The following is an 18,394-nucleotide window of genomic DNA, read 5'->3' as shown; positions in this document are numbered from 1 at the left end:
GCTTTAAAAAGTAGTTATTCAACATGAGGCACAATCCAAATGAAATTTTGAATCAATTTTTCGACAGTCCCAAAAATCAATTTTCTGATGAAAAACGATGACCCGTGACCTGACGAGCTTTCTCCAGATGGTCAGAAATGGAAATTTTTTAATGTTAAATTTTTTGTCTGCAAATGACTATTGCATGGGAATTCGAACTCTTAGAACTAAAATTAGTGGGTTTAGAGTCATTTTAATGCCTGAAATTGGTCGAAATAGAAGCTTCTGAGTAGGAGAAAAAGTCTGTAAAAATGGCAATTTTGGTCACATTGAGGCTTTCAAAAGTAGTTATTCAACAGGAGGGACAATCCAAATGACATTTTGGATCAATTTTTCGACAGTCCAAAAAAAACAATTTTCTGATGAAAAACGATGACCCGTGACCTGATGAATTTTCTCCAGATGGTCAGAAATGGTAATTTTTTTATGTTTAATTTATTGACTGTAAATGACTATCGCATGTGAATTAGAACTCTTAGAACTAAAATTAGTGTGTTTAGAGTCATTTTAATGCCTGAAATTGGTCGAAATAGAAGCTTCTGAGTAGGAGAAAAAGTCGGTAAAAATGGCAATTTTGGTCACATTGAGGCTTTAAAAAGTAGTTATTCAACATGAGGCACAATCCAAATGACATTTTGAATCAATTTTTCGACAGTCCAAAAAATCAAATTTCTGATGAAAAACAATGATCCGTGACCTGTCGAACTTTCTCCAGATGGTCAGAAATGGTAATTTTTTAATGTTTAATTTTTTGTCTGCAAATGAATATTGCATGTGAATTAGAACTCTTAGAACTAAAATTAGTGTGTGTAGAGTCATTTTAATGCCTGAAATTGGTCGAAATAGAAGCTTCTGAGTAGGAGAAAAAGTCTGTAAAAATGGCAATTTTGGTCACATTGAGGCTTTAAAAAGTAGTTTTTCAACATGAGGCACAATCCAAATGACATTTTGAATCAATTTTTCGACAGTCCAAAAAATCAAATTTCTGATGAAAACAATGATCCGTGACCTGTCGAACTTTCTCCAGATGGTCAGAAATGGTAATTTTTTAATGTTTAATTTTTTGTCTGCAAATGACTATTGCATGTGAATTCGAACTCATAGAACTAAAATTAGTGGGTTTAGAGTCATTTTAATGCCTGAAATTGGTCGAAATAGAAGCTTCTGAGTAGGAGAAAAAGTCTGTAAAAATGGCAATTTTGTTCACATTGAGGCTTTAAAAAGTAGTTATTTAACATGAGGCACAATCCAAATGACATTTTGAATCAATTTTTCGACAGTCCAAAAAATCAATTTTCTGATGAAAAACGATGACCCGTGACCTGTCGAATTTTCTCCAGATGGTCAGAAATGGTAATTTTTTAATGTTTAACTTATTGACTGTAAATGACTATCGCATGTGAATTAGAACTCTTAGAACTAAAATTAGTGTGTTTAGAGTAATTTTAATGCCTGAAATTGGACGAAATAGAATCTTTTGAGGACGAGAAAAAGTCTGTAAAAATGGCAATTTTGGTCACATTGAGGCTTTAAAATGTATTTATTCAACATGAGGCACAATCCAAATGAAATTTTGAATCAATTTTTCGACAGTCCAAAAAATCAATTTTCTGATGAAAAACGATGACCCGTGACCTGTCGAATTTTCTCCAGATGGTCAGAAATGGTAATTTTTTTATGTTTATTTATTGACTGTAAATGACTATCGCATGTGAATTAGAACTCTTAGAACTAAAACTAGTGTGTTTAGAGTCATTTTAATGCCTGAAATTGGTCAAAATAGAAGCTTCTGAGTAGGAGAAAAAGTCGGTAAAAATGGCAATTTTGGTCACATTGAGGCTTTAAAAAGTAGTTATTCAACATGAGGCACAATCCAAATGACATTTTGAATCAATTTTTCGACAGTCCAAAAAATCAAATTTCTGATGAAAAACGATGATCTGTGACCTGTCGAACTTTCTCCAGATGGTCAGAAATGGTAATTTTTTTATGTTTAATTTTTTGTCTGCAAATGAATATTGCATGTGAATTAGAACTCTTAGAACTAAAATTAGTGTGTTTAGAGTCATTTTAATGCCTGAAATTGGTCGAAATAGAAGCTTCTGAGTAGGAGAAAAAGTCTGTAAAAATGGCAATTTTGGCCACATTGAAGCTTTAAAAAGTAGTTATTCAACAGGAGGGACAATCCAAATGACATTTTGGATCAATTTTTCGACAGTCCAAAAAAATCAATTTTCTGATGAAAAACTATGACCCGTGACCTGACGAGCTTTCTCCAGATGGTCAGAAATGGTAATTTTTTAATGTTTAAGTTTTTTGTCTGCAAATGACTATTGCATGGGAATTCGAACTCTTAGAACTAAAATTAGTGGGTTTAGAGTCATTTTAATGCCTGAAATTGGTCGAAATATAAGCTTCTGAGTAGGAGAAAAAGTCTGTAAAAATGGCAATTTTGGTCACATTGAGGCTTTAAAAAGTAGTTATTTAACATGAGGCACAATCCAAATGACATTTTGAATCAATTTTTCGACAGTCCAAAAAATCAATTTTCTGATGAAAAACGATGACCCGTGACCTGTCGAATTTTCTCCAGATGGTCAGAAATGGTAATTTTTTAATGTTTAACTTATTGACTGTAAATGGCTATCGCATGTGAATTAGAACTCTTAGAACTAAAATTAGTGTGTTTAGAGTCATTTTAATGCCTGAAATTGGACGAAATAGAATCTTTTGAGGACGAGAAAAAGTCTGTAAAAATGGCAATTTTGGTCACATTGAGGCTTTAAAAAGTAGTTATTCAACATGAGGCACAATCCAAATGAAATTTTGAATCAATTTTTCGACAGTCCCAAAAATCAATTTTCTGATGAAAAACGATGACCCGTGACCTGACGAGCTTTCTCCAGATGGTCAGAAATGGAAATTTTTTAATGTTAAATTTTTTGTCTGCAAATGACTATTGCATGGGAATTCGAACTCTTAGAACTAAAATTAGTGGGTTTAGAGTCATTTTAATGCCTGAAATTGGTCGAAATAGAAGCTTCTGAGTAGGAGAAAAAGTCTGTAAAAATGGCAATTTTGGTCACATTGAGGCTTTCAAAAGTAGTTATTCAACAGGAGGGACAATCCAAATGACATTTTGGATCAATTTTTCGACAGTCCAAAAAAAACAATTTTCTGATGAAAAACGATGACCCGTGACCTGATGAATTTTCTCCAGATGGTCAGAAATGGTAATTTTTTTATGTTTAATTTATTGACTGTAAATGACTATCGCATGTGAATTAGAACTCTTAGAACTAAAATTAGTGTGTTTAGAGTCATTTTAATGCCTGAAATTGGTCGAAATAGAAGCTTCTGAGTAGGAGAAAAAGTCGGTAAAAATGGCAATTTTGGTCACATTGAGGCTTTAAAAAGTAGTTATTCAACATGAGGCACAATCCAAATGACATTTTGAATCAATTTTTCGACAGTCCAAAAAATCAAATTTCTGATGAAAAACAATGATCCGTGACCTGTCGAACTTTCTCCAGATGGTCAGAAATGGTAATTTTTTAATGTTTAATTTTTTGTCTGCAAATGAATATTGCATGTGAATTAGAACTCTTAGAACTAAAATTAGTGTGTGTAGAGTCATTTTAATGCCTGAAATTGGTCGAAATAGAAGCTTCTGAGTAGGAGAAAAAGTCTGTAAAAATGGCAATTTTGGTCACATTGAGGCTTTAAAAAGTAGTTTTTCAACATGAGGCACAATCCAAATGACATTTTGAATCAATTTTTCGACAGTCCAAAAAATCAAATTTCTGATGAAAACAATGATCCGTGACCTGTCGAACTTTCTCCAGATGGTCAGAAATGGTAATTTTTTAATGTTTAATTTTTTGTCTGCAAATGACTATTGCATGTGAATTCGAACTCATAGAACTAAAATTAGTGTGTTTAGAGTCATTTTAATGCCTGAAATTGGTCGAAATAGAAGCTTCTGAGTAGGAGAAAAAGTCTGTAAAAATGGCAATTTTGGTCACATTGAGGCTTTAAAAAGTAGTTTTTCAACATGAGGCACAATCCAAATGACATTTTGAATCAATTTTTCGACAGTCCAAAAAATCAAATTTCTGATGAAAACAATGATCCGTGACCTGTCGAACTTTCTCCAGATGGTCAGAAATGGTAATTTTTTAATGTTTAATTTTTTGTCTGCAAATGACTATTGCATGTGAATTCGAACTCATAGAACTAAAATTAGTGTGTTTAGAGTCATTTTAATGCCTGAAATTGGTCGAAATAGAAGCTTCTGAGTAGGAGAAAAAGTCTGTAAAAATGGCAATTTTGGTCACATTGAGGCTTTAAAAAGTAGTTTTTCAACATGAGGCACAATCCAAATGACATTTTGAATCAATTTTTCGACAGTCCAAAAAATCAAATTTCTGATGAAAACAATGATCCGTGACCTGTCGAACTTTCTCCAGATGGTCAGAAATGGTAATTTTTTAATGTTTAATTTTTTGTCTGCAAATGACTATTGCATGTGAATTCGAACTCATAGAACTAAAATTAGTGGGTTTAGAGTCATTTTAATGCCTGAAATTGGTCGAAATAGAAGCTTCTGAGTAGGAGAAAAAGTCTGTAAAAATGGCAATTTTGTTCACATTGAGGCTTTAAAAAGTAGTTATTTAACATGAGGCACAATCCAAATGACATTTTGAATCAATTTTTCGACAGTCCAAAAAATCAATTTTCTGATGAAAAACGATGACCCGTGACCTGTCGAATTTTCTCCAGATGGTCAGAAATGGTAATTTTTTAATGTTTAACTTATTGACTGTAAATGACTATCGCATGTGAATTAGAACTCTTAGAACTAAAATTAGTGTGTTTAGAGTAATTTTAATGCCTGAAATTGGACGAAATAGAATCTTTTGAGGACGAGAAAAAGTCTGTAAAAATGGCAATTTTGGTCACATTGAGGCTTTAAAATGTATTTATTCAACATGAGGCACAATCCAAATGAAATTTTGAATCAATTTTTCGACAGTCCAAAAAATCAATTTTCTGATGAAAAACGATGACCCGTGACCTGTCGAATTTTCTCCAGATGGTCAGAAATGGTAATTTTTTTATGTTTATTTATTGACTGTAAATGACTATCGCATGTGAATTAGAACTCTTAGAACTAAAACTAGTGTGTTTAGAGTCATTTTAATGCCTGAAATTGGTCAAAATAGAAGCTTCTGAGTAGGAGAAAAAGTCGGTAAAAATGGCAATTTTGGTCACATTGAGGCTTTAAAAAGTAGTTATTCAACATGAGGCACAATCCAAATGACATTTTGAATCAATTTTTCGACAGTCCAAAAAATCAAATTTCTGATGAAAAACGATGATCTGTGACCTGTCGAACTTTCTCCAGATGGTCAGAAATGGTAATTTTTTTATGTTTAATTTTTTGTCTGCAAATGAATATTGCATGTGAATTAGAACTCTTAGAACTAAAATTAGTGTGTTTAGAGTCATTTTAATGCCTGAAATTGGTCGAAATAGAAGCTTCTGAGTAGGAGAAAAAGTCTGTAAAAATGGCAATTTTGGCCACATTGAAGCTTTAAAAAGTAGTTATTCAACAGGAGGGACAATCCAAATGACATTTTGGATCAATTTTTCGACAGTCCAAAAAAATCAATTTTCTGATGAAAAACTATGACCCGTGACCTGACGAGCTTTCTCCAGATGGTCAGAAATGGTAATTTTTTAATGTTTAAGTTTTTTGTCTGCAAATGACTATTGCATGGGAATTCGAACTCTTAGAACTAAAATTAGTGGGTTTAGAGTCATTTTAATGCCTGAAATTGGTCGAAATATAAGCTTCTGAGTAGGAGAAAAAGTCTGTAAAAATGGCAATTTTGGTCACATTGAGGCTTTAAAAAGTAGTTATTTAACATGAGGCACAATCCAAATGACATTTTGAATCAATTTTTCGACAGTCCAAAAAATCAATTTTCTGATGAAAAACGATGACCCGTGACCTGTCGAATTTTCTCCAGATGGTCAGAAATGGTAATTTTTTAATGTTTAACTTATTGACTGTAAATGGCTATCGCATGTGAATTAGAACTCTTAGAACTAAAATTAGTGTGTTTAGAGTCATTTTAATGCCTGAAATTGGACGAAATAGAATCTTTTGAGGACGAGAAAAAGTCTGTAAAAATGGCAATTTTGGTCACATTGAGGCTTTAAAATGTATTTATTCAACATGAGGCACAATCCAAATGAAATTTTGAATCAATTTTTCGACAGTCCAAAAAAGCAATTTTCTGATGAAAAACGATGATCCGTGACCTGTCGAATTTTCTCCAGATGGTCAGAAATGGTAATTTTTTAATGTTTAATTTTTTGACTGCAAATGACTATTGCATGTGAATTAGAACTCTTAGAATTAAAATTAGTGTGTTTAGAGTCATTTTAATGCCTGAAATTGGTCGAAATAGAAGCTTCTGAGTAGGAGAAAAAGTCAGTAAAAATGGCAATTTTGGTCACATTGAGGCTCTAAAAAGTAGTTATTCAACATGAGGCACAATCCAAATGACATTTTGAATCAATTTTTCGACAGTCCAAAAAATCAAATTTCTGATGAAAAACGATGATCCGTGACCTGTCGAACTTTCTCCAGATGGTCAGAAATGGTAATTTTTTAATGTTTAATTTTTTGTCTGCAAATGACTATTGCATGTGAATTAGAACTCTTAGAACTAAAATTAGTGTGTTTAGAGTCATTTTAATGCCTGAAATTGGTCGAAATAGAAGCTTCTGAGTAGGAGAAAAAGTCTGTAAAAAGGGCAATTTTGGTCACATCGAGGCTTTAAAAACTAGTTATTCAACAGTAGGGACAATCCAAATGACATTTTGAATCAATTTTTCGACAGTCTAAAAAATCAATTTTCTGATGAAAAACGATGACCCGTAACTTGTCGAATTTTCTCCAGATGGTCAGAAATGGTAATTTTTTAATGTTTAACTTATTGACTGTAAATGACTATCACATGTGAATTAGAACTCTTAGAACTAAAATTAGTGTGTTTAGAGTCATTTTAATGCCTGAAATTGGACGAAATAGAATCTTTTGAGGACGAGAAAAAGTCTGTAAAAATGGCAATTTTGGTCACATTGAGGCTTTAAAATGTATTTATTCAACATGAGGCACAATCCAAATGAAATTTTGAATCAATTTTTCGACAGTCCAAAAAATCAATTTTCTGATGAAAAACGATGACCCGTGACCTGTCTAACTTTCTCCAGATGGTCAGAAATTGTAATTTTTAAATGTTTAACTTTTTGACTGCAAATGACTATTGCATGTGAATTAGAAGTCTTAGAACAAAAATTAGTGGGTTTAGAGTCACTTTAATGCCTGAAATTGGTCGAAATAGAAGCTTCTGAGTAGGAGAAAAAGTCTGTAAAAATGGCAATTTTGGTCACATTGAGGCTTGTTAGAACCGGCGGTCTCTAGTTGGCAGAGGTATACACTTCTGACAAATAGGGACCAACCAACTCTAGTCAGGGAAAGGGGATTACACACTCAGATAACCCCTGCTACCCCCTTGGTAGCTTGGCAGAGCAGACAGGCTTATCTCAGAGGCAGTGTGTTAAGCATTTATGACCACATACAGTAATAAAGTGAATACACTACAGATGGACACGACACAGAAGTTATTATAAAAATAGTATTTTTATATAAGGCTTAGCACAAGACCAAATAACGACAAAAATATACCACAGTCTTAATAAATACTCTTTGGAAGGAAAAATAATAGTTCAAATAAGGTTTCTTCTTGGCAAATAGTTCTTTAGCAAAGTATTCTTCTGAGCACAGTTCTTCGGCAACAATGTAACCCCCACAGGAGTCACACGACGTCGAGTCTACAAGATTCCCAAGGTTCGGCGTCGACCGCGAGGAGCGCTACGTCGAGCCTGGAGTTGCAACAGACCCCACAAGTACAGTACCTTGAGAAACGAGGAAAACGATGATCCACGGCGTCGAGATGTCGGCGTCGAGGTCGGCGTCGATCGTGCCTCGGAGTCGGGTCAATCCGCAGCGGCGTCGAGGGATGTCGGGCCGGAGCAGCGCTCACGGCGTCGAGAAGGGCGTCGAGTCGATGCGATCAGCAGCGGCGTCGGGACGGGGTCGCTTGGAGGTAGAGCCGATACTCACTCCTCACTGGCGTCGATACCGGCGTCGAGACGGGGTCACTTGGAGCCGGGGCCGATACCCACTGCTCACTGGCGTTTCTGCTGGCGTCGATCGGGCCCGGCGTCCGGCGTCGAAGGCTCGGGACACTGGAGCCGTTACTCACGATGTCGAGCTGGATTCGGCGGCGTCGAGACTGCAGATTTTCCCTTGTGTACTGGAAACAACACTTCCCAGCAATTCAGCAAATGGTGAAGTCCTTTGGCCCTGTGACTTCAGCAGGAGACTGGCACTCTTCCAGCCCTTGGAGATTTCCTAGCAAGTGTTCAGAGAGTACACACCAAGTTCCTCTCTCCTTGTTCCTTGGCAAAAATAAAGAAGCAGCTTTCAGGTTCCTCCACAGCAAAATAGCACTCTGGCAGAAAGGGGAGGCAAGTCCTTAGATCAGCAGGCTTCTTGTCCTTGGTACAGGTTTCCTTGTCAGAAGTGATCTGAGTCCTTGGTTCAGGGGTCCTTCTCTTATACCCCTTTTTCCCTTTGTTCCCTTTGTCCAAGCAGGGCGATTCCCACCATCTCAGGTTTGTTGTGGGTGTTGCCAGGCAGGGGCACCTGGCCTATTCACTGGGCAGGGCAGAGTCCTCAGCCGCCCAGCAGGAGGCGGAGCCAGTATTGTCACTGGTAGGAGCAGGGCTATCAGTCGCCCAGCAGGAGGCGGGGCCAGTATTGTGTCAGGCAGGGCAGGCTACTCTTCCCTCACTCTACGTGTAAACGCCCCATTCACCCCACACTGACTCACTCAGACCTCTGGAGCCACTCAGCCCCTGACACACACACCAGACCAGCAGAGACCGGTAGATAGTTGGACAAGAAAATAGCCACTTTCTAAAAGTGCTATTTTCAAACATAGAATTTAAAAACCATCCATCCTAAAGGGTGTGTTATTAAATTCTGAGTTCAGGGATACTAAACTCGACTTGCTACCATGCTCCCTGAGTCAGATAGATTATAATGGAGTTAATAATCAGTCTGCCCAGTCTGGCCTATTGGAGGCAGGTAGCCCTTCAATAGTGAAAAACGAAAATGGCTGTAATTCACTATTAGGTCATGCCACACACATCAGGGCATGACCTACCTTTTACCAACAATGCACCCTGCCCTAGGGCCTACCATAGAGGTGTCTGAAAGGTGGCAAAGTGAAGGTTTAGAGACTGGCAAGTAGGTTTCCTTACCAAGTCGACATGGCAGTCAGGGACTGCACGCAGGCGCCGCGGTGGCAGGCCTGAGACACATTTTGCACGCTGCTTCTGTGGGTGGCACAACCAGTGCTGCAAGCCCACCAGCAGCAGTTAACTTACACGCCCTTGGCACGCGCAGTGCACTAGACTAGGGTCTGAACAGTAAGTCAACCAAGCCAATCATGGTAACACCAATCAACGTCACAATTTAGCATAGGGAGCACTTGCACTGTGGCACTGATCAGCAGTGGCACAGTGCCCAAAGCAATAATCCAGCAAAAACATCGTAAACAGAGGAGGCAAACAGAAAAAAATGGAGGAGAGACTCATGCCAATGATGCCAGGTCTAACACGTGTCCCCTCCAGCTGAAATGTGGGGAGAACTACCCTTCACCCAGGGAGTCCTCATCACTAAGGCGGAAAAATCTGGACAGACCATCAGCATTGGCGTGATCTGTACCAGGGCGGTGTTCCACCGTAAAGTCCATCCCCTGTAGGGAAATGGACCACCTCAACAGCTTTGGGTTCTCACCCCTCATCTGCATTAACCATCTGAGGGGCCTGTGGTCCGTCTGAACCCGGAAGTGAGACCCAAACAAGTAGGGTCTTAGCTTCTTCAGCGCCCAGACCACAGCAAATGCCTCACGCTCTATCGCACTCCACCTTTGTTCCCTGGGAAGTAACCTCCGGCTGATGAAGGCGACAGGTAAGTCTCGGCCCTCCTCATTCATCTGTGCTAGAACAGCCCCCACACCATGCTCTGAAGCGTCCGTCTGGACAATGAATTCTTTTGAAAAGTCGGGTGCCTGGAGGACCGGTGCTGTACACATTGCAGTTTTCAGGGTGTCAAAGGCTTTCTGACAGGCGTCAGTCCAGATCACAAGTCTCGGCTGCTTCCTGGAAGTCAGCGAGGTCAAGGGGTGCACACTGTTGCCATACCCCTTGACAAACCTCCTGTAGTAACCCGTGAGACCCAAGAAGGCTCTCACCTGAGTCTGGGTTTTGGGCGGTTCCCAAGCCAGGATGGTATCTATCTTGGGTTGCAGGGGGGCCACCTTGCCGCTCCCTACTTGGTGCCCCAAGTACACCACTGAACCCTGCCCAATCTGGCACTTACTAGCCTTGATTGTGAGGCCTGCTCTGCGCAGGGCCAACAACACTTCCTGGAGGTGGCGCAAGTGTTCCTCCCAGCTGGCGCTGAACACTGCTATATCGTCCAGGTAGGCGGCGCTGAAATCTTCCAGCCCGGCCAGTACCTGGTTAACCAACCTCTGGAATGTGGCAGGGGCATTCTTCATCCCAAAGGGCATCACACGGAACTGGTAGTGCCCATCTGGTGTGGAGAATGCAGACCTCTCTTTTGCCCCATCAGTCAAGGCGATCTGCCAGTACCCAGACGTTAGATCAAACGTACTAAGGTACCGGGCAGCCCCCAACCGATCGATGAGCTCATCAGCTCTGGGGATGGGGTGCGCGTCAGTCTTGGTGACCGAATTGAGTCCTCGGTAATCCACACAGAACCGGAGTTCTGGTGAAGCACCAGGCGCTGCAGCCTTTGGGACCAAGACCACTGGGCTGGCCCAAGGGCTGCTAGAGGACTCAACCACCCCTAAGGCGAACATCTTGGAGACCTCCTCCTTGATGTATGCTCTGACCTTGTCAGTCACCCTGTAGGCCTTGTGCCTCACAGGAGTGCTGTCCCCAGTGTCCACATCATGGACACACCACTGAGTGACACCAGGGATCAAGGAGAACAGATCAGGGAATTGTACCAACAGATGGCGACAATCTTGCTGCTGCTCAGGGGTCAGTGTGTCAGAGAGGACAACACCATCCACTGACCCATCTTTTTCTTTTGCACACAGGAGGTCAGGAAGAGGCTCACTCTCCTCCTCCATCCCAGCATCTGTGGCAAGGAGCATGCCCACTTCGGACCTTTCTAAGTGGGGCTTTAACCGGTTGACATGCAGGACCCTTAAGGGGTTCCTGGGAGATTTCAAGTCCACCAAGTAGGTGACATCGCTCTTCTTCTCCACAACCTCAAACGGTCCAGTCCACCTGTCCTTGAGCGCACAAGGTTCCACAGGGGCCATGACCCAAACTTTCTGACCAGGTTGAAGCTCAACCAGAGTGGCATTCTGATCGTACCACCGCTTCATCTCTTCCTGGCTGGCCTCCAGATTTGCCTGAGCAAGATCTCTGAAGCGCCGAGTCTGGTTCCTAAAGGCCAGCATGTAACTATATACATCCTGGGGAGGTTTCCTGGGAGATTGCTCCCAGCCTTCTTTGACCAGACTCAAAGGTCCTCTTACCGGGTGACCATACAAAAGCTCAAAGGGGCTGAACCCTAGAGACTTCTGTGGCACCTCACGGTAAGCAAACAGCAGGCATGGCAAGAGGACGTCCCATTTACGCCTCATTGGTTCTTCAAGACCCATGATCATGCCTTTTAGGGTCCGGTTGAATCTCTCAACCAGCCCATTACCTTGAGGGTGGTAAGGAGTGGTAAACTTGTAGGTTACCCCACACTCCTTCCACAGAGACTTCATATAATTCGAAATGAAGTTGGTGCCCCGGTCTGACACCACCTCTCTGGGGAACCCCATGCGGGAGAAAACACCCATCAGTGCCCGTCCCACCACGGGGGCCGTCACTGTTCGGAGAGGGATGGCTTCCGGGTACCGGGTGGCATGGTCCACCAAGACCAGGATAAACCTGTTGCCCATGGCTGTCTTGGGGTCCAGTGGCCCCACAATGTCAATTCCCACTCGCTCAAAGGGGGTACTGACGACGGGAAAAGGTTGGAGGGGAGCCTTCTGCTTCCGCCCACTTTTCCCACTTGCCTGGCAAGTTTGACAGGTCCTACAATGGATATCTGAATCCCTTCTCATCTGAGGCCAATAAAAATGGGTGACAAGCCTGTCATAGGTCTTGTCCTGCCCCAGATGTCCAGCTAACGGAACGTCATGAGCCAACCCCAGTAGGAAGGCTCTGAAGCGCTGGGGTACCACCAGCACACGGGCTGACCCAGGTTCAGCAGCCTTAGGCTCGCTATACAGGAGGTCGTTCTCCCAGTAGACCCAATGTGATCCCGACTGATCACCTGTCGTTTGGGCTGAGGCCTGCTGCCTCATACCCACAAGAGAAGGGCACACTTTCTGCTCAGCACAAAATTCCTCCCTGGAGGGACCACCATCCTGCTGCCAATGGGTCAGCTCGGGCAGGTCTCCCAGTTCGGCCACTTGTTCTCCTGTCGGTTCCAGGGCATCCCCCTCAGGGTCTGCTCCCTCCTGGACCGCGGGAACGATGGGGGACGGTTTCCCGCGCCCCCTGCCTCTTCTCTTCACGGTTGGGACCTGGGCCATATTTTCAGGCTCCGGGCCCCCATCAACACCCTTACTGACTGACATGGACCGGGTGGTCGCACACACCCACTCAGGCAGACCCAACATTTCCAGATGCGCTTTTCTCTCCACCTTAGCCCAAGGGGAGTCCTCCAAATCATTGCCCAAGAGACAATCAACAGGCATGGCGGGCCTCACAGCAACCTGAAGAGTACCTGAGACCCCCCCCCACTCAAAAGGAACTTGAGCTACCTCACACTTACTCTGTGAGTTGTCAGCAGCTACAACGGGGTAGAATGCATGCGGGACCACCTGCTCTCTGGACACCAAGTGACACTTGACAGCTGTCACACTCGCTCCGGTGTCTCTGAGAGCTTCCACCCTATGGCCATTAATGGTCACCCACTGCCTATATTTCTTAGTGTTACTAGGCAGAGGGGTTGGAGGGACCATTTCCACGTCTCCTAAAGAGACCAGGGACATTTCTGCGGGACCCCACCCACCGGGGGCACCCATCTCCTCCCCTCCCAGGGCTACACTCGCTACCTGACGAGGGGGTGCACGCGGCGGTGCATTCGAATCCTTCATGGGACACTGGGGATCATAATAACGGTGTCCCACCTGCTTACAGGCATAGCAGGTCATGGGGCCCCTGTGAACAGGTTTACCTGTCGGGGCCTCTGGCTTCTTTACAGGGGGAGGCTGGGAACCCTTCCCTTGGTTCCCTTGGGGACTACTTTGGGGCCCTTTCTGAAACTCCCTCTGTTTACCCCTGTCCCCCCCACTCTTCTGCTGGGGACCCTGCCCACCTTTGGCTGAGTCTCCCACTGGACCCTTGTGGACCCTGGTACTGACCCAGCGGTCCGCCTCCTCAGCAAGTTTTCTAGGGTTAGATAGCTTGCTGTCAACAAGGTGCTGGCGTAGCTCTGGAAAACAGTTATTAGACAAGTGCTCCCAAGCAAACAAATCATAAAGAGCATCATAACTATCAACCTTGCTACCCTTTATCCAACCATCCATGGTTCTGCAGAAAAAAGACACATATTCAACCCACGTAGTACCAGGCAACTTCTTACATTCTCTAAAGGTTTGTCTGTACTTTTCTGGAGTTAAGCCATATCTCAGCATTAAAGCATCTTTCATATGAGTATAAGACATCCTATCCTCAGCAGGAAGGCTCAACAAGGTATCTCTCCCCTCGTTTGTAAAGCGGCTCCACAACCCCGTTCCCCAATCCTTCTCAGGGACCCGGTGGGCCAACAATGCTAACTCATACGCTTTAAACCATTGGCTAATATCTTCATTCTTACTGTAATCTTTGATCACATCCTTAGGAAAATAAAACCTACTTTCTGCAGGCACGGATGGAGTGCTGCCACCAGAGGGATTCAACTCTAAACTCTTAGTTTTAAGCTCCATCTCCCTCACCATCTTCTCACGTTCAAACGCTAATTTCTCTCTCTCAAAATCTAATCTTTTGCTCTCCATTTCAGCTTCTCTCTTGCTTCTCGCATTCTCTAATTCCAACTGCCCTCCTAATTTAAGTTTCGCCATTTCTAACTTGTACCCCCTCTCCTTCTCCCTGTCTTCTAATTCTTCGGGGGAAAGGCTCCTAGAGGACGCACTACTGCCTGGAGATGACACTGGCCCACCTGTGGGCTCTTCCTCTTCCTCTTCCTCTTCCGGTACCACCACCGGATCAGAGGGATTTCTGGCCTCTAACCAGGCCTTCAGCGCTTTGAGGAAGCCCTCTTTCTTGGAGACACCTGTGGTAGGAACTTTAAACTGCTTGCAAAATCCTTTTAGATCTTTTAGCGTGTAGGAATCTATCTTCTCCTTATCGAATTCCCCCACAACATTCTCCACAGGTGTAGCAGCTCCGGCATTCTCCATGGTTAAAACTGGCAGTGTTTAAGACAATAAGCTCCAGGAAAGCGGAGAACAAAAATAGGCAATCCTACCAAAAACAGATTGTGGCTGCGTTATGGTCTGCTTTCACTATGTAGCGTACACTAATCACTGCACATGAGTCATAAATGCAAAGTTCAAATCCTCACCGCTGACCACCAATGTTAGAACCGGCGGTCTCTAGTTGGCAGAGGTATACACTTCTGACAAATAGGGACCAACCAACTCTAGTCAGGGAAAGGGGATTACACACTCAGATAACCCTTGCTACCCCCTTGGTAGCTTGGCAGAGCAGACAGGCTTATCTCAGAGGCAGTGTGTTAAGCATTTATGACCACATACAGTAATAAAGTGAATACACTACAGATGGACACGACACAGAAGTTATTATAAAAATAGTATTTTTATATAAGGCTTAGCACAAGACCAAATAACGACAAAAATATACCACAGTCTTAATAAATACTCTTTGGAAGGAAAAATAATAGTTCAAATAAGGTTTCTTCTTGGCAAATAGTTCTTTAGCAAAGTATTCTTCTGAGCACAGTTCTTCGGCAACAATGTAACCCCCACAGGAGTCACACGACGTCGAGTCTACAAGATTCCCAAGGTTCGGCGTCGACCGCGAGGAGCGCTACGTCGAGCCTGGAGTTGCAACAGACCCCACAAGTACAGTACCTTGAGAAACGAGGAAAACGATGATCCACGGCGTCGAGATGTCGGCGTCGAGGTCGGCGTCGATCGTGCCTCGGAGTCGGGTCAATCCGCAGCGGCGTCGAGGGATGTCGGGCCGGAGCAGCGCTCACGGCGTCGAGAAGGGCGTCGAGTCGATGCGATCAGCAGCGGCGTCGGGACGGGGTCGCTTGGAGGTAGAGCCGATACTCACTCCTCACTGGCGTCGATACCGGCGTCGAGACGGGGTCACTTGGAGCCGGGGCCGATACCCACTGCTCACTGGCGTTTCTGCTGGCGTCGATCGGGCCCGGCGGCCGGCGTCGAAGGCTCGGGACACTGGAGCCGTTACTCACGATGTCGAGCTGGATTCGGCGGCGTCGAGACTGCAGATTTTCCCTTGTGTACTGGAAACAACACTTCCCAGCAATTCAGCAAATGGTGAAGTCCTTTGGCCCTGTGACTTCAGCAGGAGACTGGCACTCTTCCAGCCCTTGGAGATTTCCTAGCAAGTGTTCAGAGAGTACACACCAAGTTCCTCTCTCCTTGTTCCTTGGCAAAAATAAAGAAGCAGCTTTCAGGTTCCTCCACAGCAAAATAGCACTCTGGCAGAAAGGGGAGGCAAGTCCTTAGATCAGCAGGCTTCTTGTCCTTGGTACAGGTTTCCTTGTCAGAAGTGATCTGAGTCCTTGGTTCAGGGGTCCTTCTCTTATACCCCTTTTTCCCTTTGTTCCCTTTGTCCAAGCAGGGCGATTCCCACCATCTCAGGTTTGTTGTGGGTGTTGCCAGGCAGGGGCACCTGGCCTATTCACTGGGCAGGGCAGAGTCCTCAGCCGCCCAGCAGGAGGCGGAGCCAGTATTGTCACTGGTAGGAGCAGGGCTATCAGTCGCCCAGCAGGAGGCGGGGCCAGTATTGTGTCAGGCAGGGCAGGCTACTCTTCCCTCACTCTACGTGTAAACGCCCCATTCACCCCACACTGACTCACTCAGACCTCTGGAGCCACTCAGCCCCTGACACACACACCAGACCAGCAGAGACCGGTAGATAGTTGGACAAGAAAATAGCCACTTTCTAAAAGTGCTATTTTCAAACATAGAATTTAAAAACCATCCATCCTAAAGGGTGTGTTATTAAATTCTGAGTTCAGGGATACTAAACTCGACTTGCTACCATGCTCCCTGAGTCAGATAGATTATAATGGAGTTAATAATCAGTCTGCCCAGTCTGGCCTATTGGAGGCAGGTAGCCCTTCAATAGTGAAAAACGAAAATGGCTGTAATTCACTATTAGGTCATGCCACACACATCAGGGCATGACCTACCTTTTACCAACAATGCACCCTGCCCTAGGGCCTACCATAGAGGTGTCTGAAAGGTGGCAAAGTGAAGGTTTAGAGACTGGCAAGTAGGTTTCCTTACCAAGTCGACATGGCAGTCAGGGACTGCACGCAGGCGCCGCGGTGGCAGGCCTGAGACACATTTTGCACGCTGCTTCTGTGGGTGGCACAACCAGTGCTGCAAGCCCACCAGCAGCAGTTAACTTACACGCCCTTGGCACGCGCAGTGCACTAGACTAGGGTCTGAACAGTAAGTCAACCAAGCCAATCATGGTAACACCAATCAACGTCACAATTTAGCATAGGGAGCACTTGCACTGTGGCACTGATCAGCAGTGGCACAGTGCCCAAAGCAATAATCCAGCAAAAACATCGTAAACAGAGGAGGCAAACAGAAAAAAATGGAGGAGAGACTCATGCCAATGATGCCAGGTCTAACAAGGCTTTAAAAAGTAGTTATTCAACAGGAGGGACAATCCAAATGACATTTTGGATCAATTTTTCGACAGTCCAAAAAAAATCAATTTTCTGATGAAAAACGATGACCCGTGACCTGTCGAATTTTCTCCAGATGGTCAGAAATGGTAATTTTTTGATGTTTATTTATTGACTGTAAATGACTATCGCATGTGAATTAGAACTCTTAGAACTAAAACTAGTGTGTTTAGAGTCATTTTAATGCCTGAAATTGGTCAAAATAGAAGCTTCTGAGTAGGAGAAAAAGTGGGTAAAAATGGCAATTTTGGTCACATTGAGGCTTTAAAAAGTAGTTATTCAACATGAGGCACAATCCAAATGACATTTTGGATCAATTTTTCGACAATCCAAAAAAATCAATTTTCTGATGAAAAACGATGACCCGTGACCTGACGAGCTTTCTCCAGATGGTCAGAAATGGTAATTTTGTAATGTTTAAGTTTTTTGTCTGCAAATGACTATTGCATGTGAATTAGAACTCTGAGAACTAAAATTAGTGTGTTTAGAGTCATTTTAATGCCTGAAATTGGTCGAAATAGAAGCTTCTGAGTAGGAGAAAAAGTCTGTAAAAATGGCAATTTTGTTCACATTGAGGCTTTCAAAAGTAGTTATTTAACATGAGGCACAATCCAAATGACATTTTGAATCAATTTTTCGACAGTCCAAAAAATCAATTTTCTGATGACAAACGATGATCCGTGACCTGTCGAATTTTCTCCAGATGGTCAGAAATGGTAATTTTTTAATGTTTAATTTTTTGACTGTAAATGACTATTGCATGTGAATTAGAACTCTTAGAACTAAAATTAGTGTGTTTAGAGTCATTTTAATGCCTGAAATTGGTCGAAATAGAAGCTTCTGAGTAGGAGAAAAAGTCTGTAAAAATGGCAATTTTGTTCACATTGACGCTTTAAAAAGTAGTTATTTAACATGAGGCACAATCCAAAAGACATTTTGAATCAATTTTTCGACAGCCCAAAAAATCAAATTTCTGATGAAAAACGATGATCCGTGACCTGTCGAATTTTCTCCAGATGGTCAGAAATGGTAATTTTTTAATGTTTAATTTTTTGACTGCAAATGACTATTGCATGTGAATTAGAACTCTTAGAATTAAAATTAGTATGTTTAGAGTCATTTTAATGCCTGAAATTGGTCGAAATAGAAGCTTCTGAGTAGGAGAAAAAGTCGGTAAAAATGGCAATT

This window comes from Triturus cristatus, chromosome 1_2 (assembly GCF_964204655.1).
Source record: "Triturus cristatus chromosome 1_2, aTriCri1.1, whole genome shotgun sequence".
In the NCBI taxonomy this organism is placed as follows: domain Eukaryota; kingdom Metazoa; phylum Chordata; class Amphibia; order Caudata; family Salamandridae; genus Triturus; species Triturus cristatus.
The sequence above is the reverse complement of the archived record's forward strand: the minus strand, read 5'-3'. Positions refer to the sequence as shown.